Source organism: Schistocerca americana, chromosome X (genome assembly GCF_021461395.2).
Source record: "Schistocerca americana isolate TAMUIC-IGC-003095 chromosome X, iqSchAmer2.1, whole genome shotgun sequence".
In the NCBI taxonomy this organism is placed as follows: domain Eukaryota; kingdom Metazoa; phylum Arthropoda; class Insecta; order Orthoptera; family Acrididae; genus Schistocerca; species Schistocerca americana.
Genome location: NC_060130.1, coordinates 867,370,425 through 867,387,598, shown reverse-complemented (window position 1 = coordinate 867,387,598; position 17,174 = coordinate 867,370,425). Strand labels below are relative to the sequence as shown.

At 42.4% G+C, this 17,174-nt stretch overlaps 1 protein-coding gene and 1 non-coding gene across 2 annotated transcripts in view; both read left to right on the top strand.

Annotated features, from left to right (window-relative positions):
- LOC124555629 (trimethyllysine dioxygenase, mitochondrial) overlaps window positions 1-17,174 on the top strand; it is a 494,241-nt gene that overhangs the window by 122,727 nt on the left and 354,340 nt on the right. The window lies entirely within an intron of this gene.
- Trnat-ugu lies at window positions 4,696-4,770 on the top strand. The gene has a single exon. It is a non-coding gene; the product is annotated as a tRNA-Thr (tRNA).

Genomic DNA, 17,174 nt, shown 5'->3' with positions numbered 1-17,174 from the left:
GTTCTGGGGATTTTTCAAGGGCGTAATGCTGATACTCTGACATGTATTTTGAATGCTATAGATCTTTTGTTCAAAGATATGCCACACAAAATTATCGCATAAACAAACAATGGTGCAGCTGTAATGAGGGTTGCATAGGTGACGTGCAGACAAAAATTGAAATGGTGAATCCTAATGCTAATTGTGTGCATTGTAATGTGCGCAGTTAAATTTAACAATGGAACAAGCTGCTTCCCAAAAGCTGTCGACAACGGTGTTCTTTTAAAATATGTCATGTTTTTCAGCGTTCTTTTCAAGATCGTCGGAGCGACTTTCCGCAGTAGAGGCATATACCGAAGGATTCCTAGTGGATTAGATAGAATTTCAAATAACGCACCACAAATGTGATTACGGGAATAAATCCTTACTAATGGAATGTTCATCGTCGCTAGAAAAATCGCCATCCGACCAAACGGGCTGTCAAGCAGTTTAACTCCGTTGCATTGTACAAGATGAATTTTTATTTTGGCTAGTATTCTTTCAAAAAGTAATGCCTCACGTGTATACCATGTACAGTCAGTTTCAAGCAAGATTGGTCGATGTTGTAAAAGTAAAAAGTTCGGTATCTCGTCTCATACAGGTTATTAATAATGGTACACAGCTACTGCATTGGGTCGTCTAGGAGGGAGAGGACTGGCCCTAAGTAAGGGTTGAACGTCATCCGTGACCAAAAGATTTAGTGAACAATGTATGCTTAAAAGGTCAATTAAACCAATTAAGAAAAATTTACTTGTAAGCTTTCAACAATTAATTAAAAAACAAGTTAAGGAGAATAAGAAGTCTCAAAAGTTATTAAGTTTCGTAAATGTGCACACCCACGAACATATGCTACAGTGTTTGCTTTGGATTCAAGTATGACTTTAATACACAGTCACACTGGCCGACATTGTACTGTTAAAAATATAGGAAACCCAAAATGTTTTGCATGGTTATGAAAATGTGTGTTCAAAGACAACAAATGAGCTCTGCTCTTAACTATCACAGTTATGGAAGCAAATACTTTCAACAATTCACATCACAGAGGCAAAGAAATTTGTCACATTTCCATGAAAATTAATCACTATCTCTTAGTTTCAATTCCTATAATGAGATACCATAGAATTATTAAGACAGAAAACTCTTTTTGGACAAGCTTATGTGACAGTAGAAGGCCGCAATAATTTAATACAGTATCTATGCTTCGAAACGACAGCAACGAAAAGAAATATTTGTGTGCCACAAACAACTTAGCAATTCACCTTATCGTATTTTCCGACAGGCTGTTCACTGATTTACTGTTGCATGGTATCACAGAATGTTCCACTGCACTACTGACCAAAGGATTGAAAACATACAAAAACAATGACCTTAAAATTTACATTCAGTTCCCCAAAAACACAAAATTTAAAAAATACATAATTTCGAAAAATACAAGACAGGTAAAATGGTGCGTCAAGTATTTTTTTTTACCCACGCGAGTACTGTTGATCAAGAGGCAGCTCAACCCGCGACCTCCGAATCCAACCGGCTGCACCCACGTAGTTATCCATCGTAAATCAGACGTAGATACCTCCCGGATAATCGACAATTCTACGTATGGCGCTAGTAACTGCCAGTATCACCTGACATGAAAAAGGATCTTTATGTTCAAGAAATAATCAGATCGTAAATTATCTTTAACACCTCAGTCATGGAACTGAACACAATATGGCTACAGTGTAGTTACACACCCGCATACCAATAAAGTGGCAGAAACCAAGCCCTCCAGCATTAATAAGGAAGAGAATCGGGGCTTTATTATTGAACACACACACCAAAATCTCAATGAAGAGACAAGATGATTTGCCCGCCAACAGCAATTCATTTTCAAAACAACGCCCAATGGCGTAATGGTAGCAGTGGGCCACCACGTGGGACGGAGAGTCAACAAGATTTGGATGGATGCACACCGTTGGCAGACGAACATGGGTTACATTAGCAGACAGTACATTAAAATGCAAAAAAAAATCAAAATTGAGTTATGCATGGTAATGGCATAATGTTGGCCTTTTACATCAACCCCTCAACCAAGATTTACCAAACGTCGGCTACTGCTGCGTGTATGAACACTCCAAATCACAAGGTTTTAACCAAACGCGATATATGCATTCTTACAGTTATTGCAAAAGTTGACAAATGTAATATAATTACTCTCTAGTGTCTCCGCTCTCTTTCTGCAGCAAGCAGTTAACGATAATAGAGTATACTGGTTGCTTTAAGCGCTGTTACACATTGTTGTAACGATGTTTACTGGTGGGAAGAGGGTTGCAACCAGACTTCTTTGTCGTCGTAACACCTGCAGTTTACTTTTAGACAAATATTCACTTGACAGTCACGTGTACGTCTACAAAGAAGTTTTGCAAGTGCAAGCGGAATGGATGATCACTCTTGTGATCCTGAAAACAGCATACAGATCAAAGATTGTTCCGATGGGAGAAAATCCCGATTCAAGAAGAGCTTACATCGACCTGAAACGCAAAGCAAGAAATATCATTAAATGCAACCATGGCCTTCAGGTTTCGCCTTCAAAAGCTAAAGGAATGAAAAAATGATCTCTTCTACTTTCATCATCACGTGACATTATTAAATAAAATGGATCAAGATAAGATTCTGTTCAAATTTCTTAATATTTCTTCACCTCAGCGGAGAGTAATGCACACCCAGAATGCAAAAAGGAAGAAAACAGTGACAGTTAAGTATATCATTAGAAAAAGGGATGATGAAATAGTGCCTGTTTGTGCTGCCAGCCGGCCGGTGTGGCCGTGCGGTTAAAGGCGCTTCAGTCTGGAACCGCTACGGTCGCAGTTAGGTTAGTTAGGTTTAAGTAGTTCTAAGTTCTAGGGGACTGATGACCACAGCAGTTAAGTCCCATAGTGCTCAGAGCCATTTGAACCATTTTTTTTTGTGCTGCCACTTTCCTTTGAGTATCTGGCATGTCAAAGGATAGTATCCTACCTAGCAAGCAGGTTCCATCAAGGAAGCAAGTTGCCAAAGGAAAGGAGACGAGGCGACACAACAGGAAGGGTTCATAAGGAAGTAACCATTGCCATTAACAATGAAATATAAAATATAAATGCACTGAGAGCCACCATGTGTCAGTAAGTGATACAAACTCTGGAGTTCCAGTACAAGCTGACATCCTGAGACGAAAGCAACTGTGCTATCCAACAGTACTAACATGTACACTTTTATCAAAACAAAGTGTGATACGTAAAGAAAAGAAGAAAGATGTGTCTGCCTTCCTAAAGTATTTTGAAATTCCAGGTGATGTAAAGGAGTTTTACAAAGATGTCGTAGGCGAATAATGCATGGATGTAAGAGGGAAAACTTAACAAAAATGTGACTGACACACAACACTTCTAGTATTATTCATTTCTTACTTGATGTAGTAGTGATGTTAATGATGTAAGCTACACAATTATGCTATAATAATTATCACTGCTATTATTGTGTTATGCCACTGCATTTTTATTATTGTTTGTATTCTCTATAAAGTCAAAAACCATAAATTAAAAAAAAGACATATAAGATAAGCAAAAATATGCATTTTACAACAAGGCAGGCATTTAATGAACACTACAGCGCATAAATAATTCTGTTGTGTGAAAAACTACACGGAATTAAAGAAGGCAGCATAACTGATACCAGCAATAATTGTAAGCATTTACCGACTTAAAAAAAAACTGGAAAATCACACCTTAATATACTGTTATCAAAATTAAATATTAATATATTTCATTACAACGCTGGATTAACGTCACTGAGATGTAGAAGTCATGTAAAAATTCAAAGGCTCTAACATATCTATCTAGGTGAAAACACAAAAATTCATTTTATGAGAGACTGTATCTGTTGCATTTATCGAGTTTTGAAAAAACGCTCCTGTGTTGGCACGAATCCTTGCACCCAGAATTAACATGTTAACTAGAAAGCATCAAAGCCACTCACAGCAATAAATGAGGTAACTTAAATCAAAGTCCACAAAGCTATCATTTATAAAAAGGTAAAAACACAACGTGTCTTAATTACAGAAAGTCAAAATTTTACGCTGGTATGATAAAAATTATTTCTACCAATTTTTATTATATTTTATTTATTTACTTATTTATTTATAATGAAATTGGTACAAACAATTTTTATTATACCAGGTAAAATTGTACAAACATGTACAGGCCTCTTGAACTCGCACTCAACGTAACCACTAACAGGTCGGTATATTCAGAGTTCTGATAGTCGTGAAGGCGAGTAAGGCTCATAAGCAGACGGCGACAATAGAAAGGAACATTTTGCAAACCTCACACTGCCCCCAAATTCACTCAACAGAAGGAAGATACCTCACCATAGTTCTAAGATATACTTATATGGATATGGTATCTGTTCTTTCGGACATGTCCGAAAGAACAGACACCATATCCATATAAGTATATAGTTCTGGCAACACCGGCCATGACCTCCTTCTTCTGTGCAGATGCACACATATTCCCCGAACTCTTACGGGCCTTGGTAAGCATGTCTTCCACGAGTATGAGTGTGTTGGGGTGGAACACTACGAATGTAGTATGTGGACATACAACGTGAGAATGTGGGTGTCGCGGGAGGCGTGCGCGAGATAGTCCCTGCAATCGCGCTATCCTCTTTGCCCTCGCTGGCTCAGATGGATAGAGCGTCTGCCATGTAAGCAGGAGAGCCCGGGTTCGAGTCCCGGTCAGGGCACACATTTTCACCTGTCCCCGTTGATACATATGAACGCCCGTCAGCAGCTTAAGGTATTGATATAATTCTAATAGTTCTAAGACGTCAAGCTTCCCTCTTAATCAAGGCGACGCAGCCACAACCTTCCGCAGCAGGACTAGCTTCGGCCGGCTCGTGTCATCCGTAGCCGCCAGGATGAAAATTTATTTTCGGATACGCGACCCCAAGCGGAATATTGAAGTCCAGTCGTCCGAATGAGAACTCGCACGGCTCAGGTCACAACACGCCGTGCGTGACGAGCACTTCCTGCTCCGCCGCCTGCCACCGCTCGACTCACTCCTCACACTGCCACTTGTTTACGTCAGAACGGCACACCCTCCGCTAGAGGCAAAGATGGCATGCAGAAGACCTGTCGACACGGTACGGCTCAAATAATATAAGAGCCTCCATCGACTACACTGATACCACAGTCACAGCAACAGCCACTTCTCAGAGCAAGCGCCAGAAGACAAGTTTTTGTCGATGTTCTGATGAAAAAGAGTCTGCAGTAGGATTAACAGAGAAGCCCGTGACGTTTCTAAGTCCTATATCATGTAGACGCAGCAATGCTGCTGGATTCCTCAAAGTTGGACGAATACTCAAGACGTTTCCCAGAGACAGAACTTAATGTTGTTGTCCAGGCTTCCACCACGTTAAAGAAACCAAGACAGAGCTCTCGGTATTGTACCAATGACCAGCCTTCGGGAATATTGTTGGAGCAGTATCTCCAATTCTGCAAGATAGCTTCTCTCAGGTAACAAAACTTCGGAAAACATTAGTGACAACACAGATGACAACTGCTGAACCTAAAAGATGTTTTTCATCTGTGACGGGGACCAAGACCTTTCTTCAGAATACCATGTCAGAGGAACGACTTAATGCTCTCACAAGGCTCTCAACTGAGAAGAATATGGTAACCAACGTCGAGGGTTTCATCTTTAGAGTTACAGATAAATTCTGCAGCAGAAAACAGCGACGAATGGACTTAATTTTTCGTTGCTGATTAAGTACATTAAACTATCAGTAATCCGGCCGTCAGTAGTCCGGCCTCTCACTGCCAGTAACCTGGCCTCTAGTCGGTCAAGCAGAAATGACGTGCACAACAATTAATTATCGAGCGCAACAATTTTAAACAATGTTATATATACATATATCTGAAACTGTGTCTTTCTTTGCAGCTTAGTAGCAGGGCTTCTAAGAGGAAACGCGATATGATAGACTACAATGAGAAACTCGACATTGTAAATAAGTTGAGCCGAGGTTCTTTGCAGAAAGCCATTCCTGCTGAATACAACGTTGGACGAACAAGTGCTTATGAGATCTAGAAAAAATGTTGTTATTCGACAGTACTCTACTCAAATGGAGAGCTAGGTGGAAAAACGGAAGGTTCTATGAATGAGTGCGAATGAAGAACTGGACGTAGCTGTTTGTAGATGGCTCATACAACAGCACAGTAAAGGAATTCCCGTCAGTGGCCCGATAAGAAAGGAAACAGCAGTTGCAGTTAACAGACAACTCGGCGGTAGTAACTTGTTCGCAGCAAGCGAAAGTTGATTATCAATCTGGAAAAATCGACATAGCGTTCGGCATCGTGATCAAATGTATCCGGACACTCCCAGAAACATACGTTTTTCATATTAGGTGCACTGTGCTGCCACCTACTGCCAGGTACTCCATATCAGTGACCTCAGTAGTCATTAGACATCGTGAGAGAGCAGAATGGGGCGCTCTGCGGAACTCACGGGCTTCGAACGTGGTCAGGTGACTAGGTGTCACTTGCGTCATACGTATATACGTGGGATTTCCACACTCCTAAACATCCCTAGGTCCACTGTTTCCGATGTGATAGTGAAGTGGAAACGTGAAGGAACACGTACAGCACAGAAGAGTAAAGGCCGACCTCGTCTGTTGACTGACAGAGACCGTCGACAGTTGGAGAGGGTCGTAATGTGGAAAAGGCAGACACCTATCCAGCCCATCACAAACGAATTCCAAACTGCACCAGGATCCACTGCAAGTACTATGACAGTTAGGTGGCAGGTGAGAAAACTTGGATTTCATGGTCGAGCGCCTGCTCATAAGCCACACATCACGCCGGCAAATCCCACACGACGCCTCGCTTAGCGTAAGGAGCGTAAACATTGGACGATTGAACAGTGGAAAACCGTTATGTGGAGTGACGAATCACGGTACACAATGTGGCGATCCGATGGCAGGGTGTGGGTAAGGCGAATGTCCGGTGAACGTCATCTGCCAGCGTGTGTAGTGGCAACAGTAAAATTCGGAGGCCGTGGTGTTAGGGTGTGATAGTGTTTTTCATGGAGGGAGCTTGCGCCCCCTTGTTGTTTTGCGTGGCACTATCACAGCACAGGCCTACATTGATGTTTTAAGCACCTTCTTGCTTCTCACATCGATATCTCTCCTCAGTGCAGCACTCCGTGAAGAATGGACTTCCATTCCCCAAGAAACCTACCAGCACCTGACTGAACGTATGCCTGCGAGATTGGAAGCTGTCATCAAGGCTAAGGGTGGGCCAACACCATATTGAATTCCAGCATTACCGATGGAGGGCGCCACGAACTTGTAAGTCATTTTCAGCCAGGTGTCCGGATACTTTTGATCACATAGTGTACCAGTCACCGGAGAAAGTCGCTCAGCTAACGACAAAAGACACAGACGAGTTTGCAAACAAGGTACGGAAGATAATAGAGGAAGAAGACGTAACTGTTCATGCTTTGCACAATGCTGATGAAATGGGCCTGTTTTGTAAGATGCTTTGCTCTAAAATGTTAGATGCCAAGAACGAGAAGGAAGTTCCTGTAAACAAAAAACAGAAGAAGCGCGTACCATTAATGGCGTGTTGTGACGCAAATAGGACTCATAAATTGCCTGTCATGGTGACAGAAAATCCCAACATCTACGTTGACCCCCACAGAGGAACAGAACTACGCCAACAGCGCAATATTGTGTTCTGAAGAAAGCGTGGATGCAGAGAGAAATGTTTCTTTAATCTACGTCTATGGTCACAATTATTTTTTGTTTAACAGATTACAAGTTTTGGTCTTTAATGACCATTATCAGATCTGTTTCATAAAAACCGAAACCGGTAATCTGTTAAACAAAATAGACTGTGACCATAGACGTAAATTAAAGAAACTTATTACATATACGGGTCACTGTGTTTTTTCGCGACGATGTCGCAGCTTGTGAAATGCAGGGAGAAATATTGTCTCGGCGATTCCCCGAAACATTTGTACCAGCTGCAACGAAAGAGCTGAAGAAGAAAAACAGCTTCCACTGAAAACTATGCTTATCACTGACAATGCTCACAGTCATCCTAATGTGACTCTAAAATCCGGTGGTATGCAAGCACTCTTTCTTCCACCCAATGTGACAGCCCTGATTCAGTCCACGGACCAGGATTTTTGGACTCCATTAAATGTCACTTTTGGCATGCATTTCTTTTTCATGTTACCTTCCATTTGGGAAGTGTGTGAACTCAGTGATTGTCATGTGACTTATAGAGTGCAGCAACCAGTCGTCCTTTCTTAGATATTATTACACAAATCCAGATTTCGGCTAGTAGCTACCCATTTTCAATGCACTGCTTTCTATTCTCAGTGAATGTAAGTGCCTGTTGTTCGGGCGTCAGTCACAGTTCTTTGAATACTTACATTCAGAAGCATTTCTTGTTTCTTAATGAACGACTGTAATAACGAGTCTGCCAAGGCCATGTTGAGGGTGTGGAAAGAAATCAACTTACATGATGTTGATTTCCAAATAGCAGACGCATGGGATAAAGTGAAGGAACTACTTTAATGAAGAGCTGGAGAAAAGTCAACACTTTTCCATCCGTTGAAGCAAAGTCGGAGGCAACGCTGAGCACAGCAATGAGTCGGTCAATTCGGAATCATCAGTTGATGACGCTTTGCAAATTGACATTTTCCATACGCTTCCAGGATGAGAAGAAATTCTGAAGACCATGTTGCTAAGCGGCTGAATGAGGAGAACTTGGAGCTAGACCAAACTTTAACAAATGAAGAAATAATGAAAAGCTTGCAGGAAAGTAATGGTTCAAATGGCTCTGAGCACTATGGGACTTAACATCTATGGTCATCAGTCCCCTAGAACTTAGAACAATTTAAACCTAACTAACCTAAGGACATCACACAACACCCAGTCATCTCGAGCCAGAGAAAATCCCTGACCCCGCCGGAAATCGAACCCGGGAACCCGGGCGTGGGAACCGAGAACGCTATCGCACGACCACGAGCTGCGGGCGGAAAGTAATGATCAAAATGGTGATGAAGAGGACACAAGAGGAGCACAAAGATTTCTCACACTGCTGGTGATTAAGCAGCAGACATTTTCGTAGAGTACATTGTGCAAGAACCATGTACACGCAGCACCGATGTTAATGATTGTAAAGAGGTTGCGTGATAAAGCGTGCCGCCGTCCCGGTATCATTATTACGGCAACTAAAAATTCTGGTCATGTTTCATTGTGAGTTATATTACTGTATATGTACACACTCAAGGATTAAGTTTTCCATGAAAATGAATGTTTCTTTGGATTTAATAAAGTATAGTCCCTATGTGTTAAATCTAAATTTCAGACGCTCTCAGAAATGCAGCACTTCCGCTAATCCGGCACAGATATGTGGAAGGAATGGCCTGATTAACAAGAATCTAGTGTGCCACTTTTTATGCTAATATATTTTCTTTTCATTTTTGTAATATTGTAGCACACTAATAAAATTTTGCACTAGCCGCCTCTGCATCTGAAGACTGTTGCGTTGCTTTGTGTTTGTGTTGTACAGCTTGGTTATGGCATATTCCAGGCCGTTACAATGTTGAGATAGTATTATCCCATATAAAAAGGTAATTGAGTAGGAAATCAAATAAGTCGTATATACACTCCTGGAAATGGAAAAAAGAACACATTGACACCGGTGTGTCAGACCCACCATACTTGCTCCGGACACTGCGAGAGGGCTGTACAAGCAATGATCACACGCACGGCACAGCGGACACACCAGGAACCGCGGTGTTGGCCGTCGAATGGCGCTAGCTGCGCAGCATTTGTGCACCGCCGCCGTCAGTGTCAGCCAGTTTGCCGTGGCATACGGAGCTCCATCGCAGTCTTTAACACTGGTAGCATGCCGCGACAGCGTGGACGTGAACCGTATGTGCAGTTGACGGACTTTGAGCGAGGGCGTATAGTGGGCATGCGGGAGGCCGGGTGGACGTACCGCCGAATTGCTCAACACGTGGGGCGTGAGGTCTCCACAGTACATCGATGTTGTCGCCAGTGGTCGGCGGAAGGTGCACGTGCCCGTCGACCTGGGACCGGACCGCAGCGACGCACGGATGCACGCCAAGACCGTAGGATCCTACGCAGTGCCGTAGGGGACCGCACCGCCACTTCCCAGCAAATTAGGGACACTGTTGCTCCTGGGGTATCGGCGAGGACCATTCGCAACCGTCTCCATGCAGCTGGGCAACGGTCCCGCACACCGTTAGGCCGTCTTCCGCTCACGCCCCAACATCGTGCAGCCCGCCTCCAGTGGTGTCGCGACAGGCGTGAATGGAGGGACGAATGGAGACGTGTCGTTTTCAGCGATGAGAGTCGCTTCTGCCTTGGTGCCAATGATGGTCGTATGCGTGTTTGGCGCCGTGCAGGTGAGCGCCACAATCAGGACTGCATACTACCGAGGCACACAGGGCCACCACCCGGCATCATGGTGTGGGAGCGATCTCCTACACTGGCCGTACACCACTGGTGATCGTCGAGGGGACACTGAATAGTGCACGGTACATCCAAACCGTCATCGAACCCATCGTTCTACCATTCCTAGACCGGCAAGGGAACTTGCTGTTCCAACAGGACAATGCACGTCCGCATGTATCCCGTGCCACCCAACGTGCTCTAGAAGGTGTAAGTCAACTACCCTGGCCAGCAAGATCTCCGGATCTGTCCCCCATTGAGCATGTTTGGGACTGGATGAAGCGTCGTCTCACGCGGTCTGCACGTCCAGCACGAACGCTGGTCCAACTGAGGCGCCAGGTGGAAATGGCATGGCAAGCCGTTCCACAGGACTACATCCAGCATCTCTACGATCGTCTCCATGGGAGAATAGCAGCCTGCATTGCTGCGAAAGGTGGATATACACTGTACTAGTGCCGACATTGTGCATGCTCTGTTGCCTGTGTCTATGTGCCTGTGGTTCTGTCAGTGTGATCATGTGATGTATCTGACCCCAGGAATGTGTCAATAAAGTTTCCCCTTCCTGGGACAATGAATTCACGGTGTTCTTATTTCAATTTCCAGGAGTGTACATTATTACCCTGTAACGAGCCACCGGTGGCCACGGATCCCTTATAACACAATGCACAACGTCGGAAGCTCTTTAAGACTGTTCGCAGGTGATGATACATTAATCAGCCAAAACATTATGACCACCTACCTAGTAGCTAGTATGTCCTCATCTGGAACGTATAACAGTGGCGGCGCGTCGTGGAATGGAACCAATGAGGCTTTGGTAGGTCACTGGAGGGAGTTGGCGCCACATCTGCACACACGCCATCTAATTCCCGTAAATTCTGCGGAGGGGGCCGATGAGCCCTGACGATACGTTCAATCACATCCCAGATATGTTCGATCGGGTTCAAATCTGGTGAATTGTGGGTCCAGCACATGAATTGGAACTAGCCACTGTGTTCCTCGAACCACTCCACCACAATCCTGGCCTTGTGACATGGCGCGTTATCTTGCTGAAATATGCCACTGCCGTCGGGGTACGTAATCATCATTGAAGGTGTGTGCGTGGTCTGCAGTCAGTGTACGACACTCCTTGGCTGTCATGGTGCCTTGAACGAGCTTCATTGGACCCATGGATGCCCACGTGAATGTTCCTCAGAGCATAATGGAGCCGCCACCAGCTTGTCTCTGTCCTGCAGTACAGGTATTAAGGAGCTGTTCCCCTGGGAGACGAGGATTCGCGCGCTCCCACCGCCATGATGAAGAAGGTGTAGGGATTCATCAGACAATGCAACGCTATGCCATTGCGCCAACGTCCAGTGCTGATGGACACATGTCCATTTCAGTCGCAGTTGTCGATGTCGTGGTTTTAACATTGGTACATGCGTAGGTCGTCAGCTGCGGAGGCCCATCGTTACGAGTGTTCGGTGCACTGTGTGTTCACAAACACTTGTATCTGCCCAGCATTTAAGTCTGATGATAGTTCCGCCACAATCCGCCGCCTGTCCTGTTTTACCAGTCTGCCCATCCTGCAACGTCCGTCATCTGTAATGAGGGGTGGTCACCGAACCCCACGACGTCAGGATGTGTTTTCACCTTTGTTTCGCCATGTGTTGAAGACACTCACCACAGCACTCCTCGAACACCCGACAAGTCGTGCAGTTTTAGAAATGCTCGTGCCGAGCCTCAAGGCCATCACAATCTGTCCTCGGTCAAACTCAGATAGATCACACACCTTCACCATTCTATCCATGGACAGCAAAGTCACTGATACTACATGCACTGTACATGTATCTTAATAGCAGACATTCCTCACCAGGTGACGCTGCTATCACATGGACGGGCTTATAACGATAGCAGGTCGGTGGTTATAATGTCCTCGCTGATCAATGTACAGTCCATAATCGACGCAGATGTCTCTTATCTTGAAACTACAGCCAAGTTTCCTGCATTTTGAGGCATTCCTTGCCTCAACAAATTTTGGCAGTTGTCCAACATTATAAAACGTAACTTCTGAAACTGAGTACAACACAGATCTTCTTGGCTTTGTATTCACATTTTCTGCAGCAGCTAAATCTTCACTGTCAGAGGAATTCACTGTACAAGGACATCCTCTTCTCCTAGCTACTGGCACGACATCTTAACGTTCTTATTGTTTACCAGTTAGTTTCATCAAACTCAGTAGGAGAATTTTCAGTCAAAAACGAGAATTCGCCATCTTCCCAATCAGATAATTTCGCACTGCTGTCATTAAAAAGAGATTCTGATTGTTTATCAGTTAATATCTTATGTATTGTTTATGATTGTAGAAATAAGTTATTTCAGTATTCCATTATCGAAGACGAAACAGAATTTCATAAACATGCATATGATCTTAGGTTCACGAACGAGGACCTCCAGAAAACAGGTGATTTCATAGTAAGGACCAACATGTGACAGACGTCCAGGGCAGTCATCGTCTTCAAGATCTCCTCGACCCTCTTTGAAACGTTTATACCACTCATAAACTCTTATCTTACACATAGTAGTTGCGCCAAAAGCCACAGTCAACATTTCGAATCCGCTGCTGCACTTTATTTCTTTTTTCAAGAAAGCTTTAATGCAAATTCTTTGACTCCCTTTTTCGAAAGGAAAATTCGCCGACCACTTGAAAACCTATTAAACCTTTCCGACTGTCAACAGTAAACTAAATTTTCAAATCAGCCTAAAATGCAAACATACACCAGGAACATGTGTACCAACAAGACAAAAAAATTTGGAAATCAGATGTATAATAAAACAGTTTTTAAATAAATTTAAAAATTCGCCTGCACACAGCTTTCGATGTTGGAAGAGCTTTGTCATAAGACTTCCATATCTAGTGACAATTTGAAATCCTGCTGAGTTTTGTTTTATATGTCTTCTCTGTGCTGTATATTATATGAAGAAATTTCGTTCATTTTATGTGCGTAGTGTAAAAGACATATTTAAGCACTCCCTCACAGATTATAATTATTGAAACTATTTTCTATCATATTAATGAGTTACTTATTATTTTCGATTAACAAAATACACATATGTGAAACTGTAAACTAAAAAAACAAAAAAAAACATGAATATAAAAGGTAAATGAACAATTTGGAACATGAATCAAATATAAAAAAATAAATAATTAGAATAGTAACGAATATTTAGATATTTTAATTAGGTATGTTGAAAATACCCAGACAGCACAATGTGTACAGCATATTTTCCAAAAATTGTATTACAGAAACCAACTTTATTACACAGAGATGTACGTAGCTTGAAGGCTTCTTTAACTTACGTTGTAACAAAAGTTTTCATTTTTCAAAATTAATTAACAATTGTATGTATTGCAAAATTTCAAATTATTACAAGAGTTCATTATACAGTTTTCAATAACATTAATTACCTATCAGTTTTTATTTGAAAGACATCTTTTATATACCATTATTTCGAAGATATTCCCTCTAAATCTACAATGCCAAATTACCTTTTGGGGTGTGTTTTGCCCTGTAAAAGAGAAATAGGCCATAAACAAAACAATAGGCATTGCTTGTTTTGCCCCCTTTATACTGATATATTGTCCTCGAAGGCAATTACTATTTATTGGTGGGTGTCAAATAATTTTTTGAAATTAATCTGATAGCAACCACATCGCCGGGCGAGAAAATACTGCGAGCAGCCGCCGCCGCCGCCGCCGCCGCCGCCGCCGCACAGCATAACCACAGCCGCGATCAAAGCAACCGCAGGCCTGCTGTTGTGTCCAATGCGACAACGCTGCCCTTGCTGGCGGCCTGGCAACGATTTATTGACACTGCTGTGTGATCCAAGCAACGTGATCGGACAATAATATGCTTGGGGACGACGAGTTCGATATGTTGTTTGAACTGAACGGAATCTGACGACCTTTAAGAATATCGGCTATCGGGAATACTGTTTTCGAACAAGACTATCAACAAGTGTTTAAACAACTTCGAAAATAGTCGGTCACTTCTTCCCACTGATTTCATAAATGATATGCAGTGTGTTGTTCTAAAACGCTCAGTTATGTTTCATTATTTCTTATTTGCATGTTTCGACATGCCACAGGCTTATCACTAGATGATACTGAGCTATAGACCGCTGTTCCTCATGATATTAACGCACGCTTGTTCGATTTCTCTTTACTTGGGAGTGGCAGCTTCAAATACAGGGGCTGGAAGAAACATAATCGTTATAACTTGGGTGATACGTGAAGAAGATTTTGTAACATTAAGCTCCTATTCACCAAACGACATTTAAATGCTAAATAACATCACACACATCCATGTCCGGGGCAGGATTCGAACCTGCGACCGTAGCAGCCGCATGGTTCCGGACTGAAGCGCCTAGAACCGCTCGGCCACCACGGCCGACCAAGGGCAGTAGCTAAAAGTAAGTTAAACTACCGACCGTTCGGGAATCTTGCATGACTTGTTTGAAAAAAAAAAAAAAAAAGTCTAAAATTTCTTTAAAGTTGGTTTATTGTCTCTAAAACAAGGAAAATAGCTATCAAGTTCGTATTTAATATCCCGACACTAATTATGCAATGTTACTGACTGTCTCTGTACCTAGTTCACACCCAAAAGCAGCCAGAAGATATTTAGTTCGACCCGATATTGCAAACGTCCTGAACGTTCACTGACCCACGACTACTTCCGAGTTAACACATTCAGTCGTTCAGTAGTCTTCCCATGAAGAAGTGCTCCCCATAATGTCTTGTAATTTGCACGAAGCACGCGACGTGGAGTTTATGTGCGACTTAAAATGTTCACACGCGAAATCTCCTAAAATAAATCACTCACATTGCTCAAACTTTCTCAAAATACTCAACACTGTACTTACTATTCATCATCTACATGAGAAAAGATCAAACGAGCAGATTTATTCGTTTTGGTACAAATTTCATCAGCGCGAATTACCGTTGGTATTTACCAGAAGACGGCTCCCGAGCGACTATATCGATTTATAGAGCTGAGGCACAAAGCCGTACCCAAACGCGCGGGAAATGCTGAATTCCTATTGGCTAGTACGTTAAGCAGCAATTCAGATAACTCGAGCACTTCTATACTCGCGGTATTTTTAACATCAGCCAATCAGATTACCACACGTAATTTCGGCTAGAAATTTCGTAATTCCGAAACTGAACAAAATTTAATGAAAACAAAATACGACTCCTTTCTACAAAATAAATTACTAATAAATTTAATATTCCATGCCCCTTCTGGCTGCCTTTTACAAAATCAAGCTTACTTGGGCACAAGTTCTCCTATTACACAACTACTTTCTCACACTTACATTTACATAGTTTTAATAAACTATTACATTCTCACTTTGCGTATATCCTCCATTCACGCTCTGTCTCTCACAAACAAAATGAAATAATAATTTTCCAATGTACTGTTAATTACGTCAGAAATCTGTGGCAACGGAACTAAAGAAAATTCCAGAAAATTAGATTATATGAACCTATACTCTTGGTTGTAGTTTCAATTGATACTTTAGATGAATACGTTACAGTCCCTAACACTGTTTCACAATGCCAGCCTAGTTGTCATGTGTTTTAGGTAAAAATTTATATCTCCGAAAGTACTGAAGTTATTGATTTGAAATTTTAGCAGTATGGTCCTGTTATCAATAGAATTTTGTACGCCAAGTATGAAAAAGATCGATTAATATTTAATAGTATTTGTTCAGATTCATAGAGGGTATGTGTAACGTATTGCATGCAGCGTTAAGCAAATACACCGCCCACTGGGCGTGAGAACGAACACCCGCTAACCTCCCGGCTCCACAGCAAGCTACGCTTTCAATGCAAGGAGACAACTCGTACTAATTTGCTATGTTACACGCTGTTCAAATGGATTACAAAATTACTTGTCTTCTTTGTAAGAAACGGAAACCTCTACAGAAAAGCAATCGAGATGCAGAAAGCCAAAATATTCTGGTCCAATGTGAAGGGCAGAATGAGAACAGATATAACGACACAAATCGAAAACGTAGCTGATAATATAGACAAGCACGAAAGCAAGATGGACAGTAAAAACGCCAATAGTAAGCATAATGGGAGAGAAAGTGTGGAGTTTTTGGAAGTGGTTCAGAAGAGAGGAAAACGAGTAGCATGCCTACCTCTAGACAAGGATGACGTAAATAACGGCGTAATATCAAATTCAGAAAAAGTTGAAAGTGCAGTAAATGCAAGGTGTGATAGCACGCAACTCGTATTAGCGGAGCGTGATAGCACGTAACAGCCAAGAGAAGATCATAGAACCTACAGATGGCGATGGGAACTATGAAAAGGATACAAATAGTGATGGACATGACATGAAAAATGGGAGTAGTTTATGGCCAGACCGGCGGCCTGTTCACGAAATGTGTGAAAATGCAATGAGACTGGCTAAATCAGAAGATATGAATGTGTTAACCATAGCAATAGAGCACCTGGTTAGGCCCAGTCATCCAAAAGACTGTACCATAAATTTTCCTGTCATGGAGAAAGTTGATCTTATTCAGTTCAGTGTCAACAGCTTGCTTACAAATACGAAGGAACTGCAGACTCTACTTGATGTCGTCTTTAACATGAGACGGAAGACAATTGATACTGA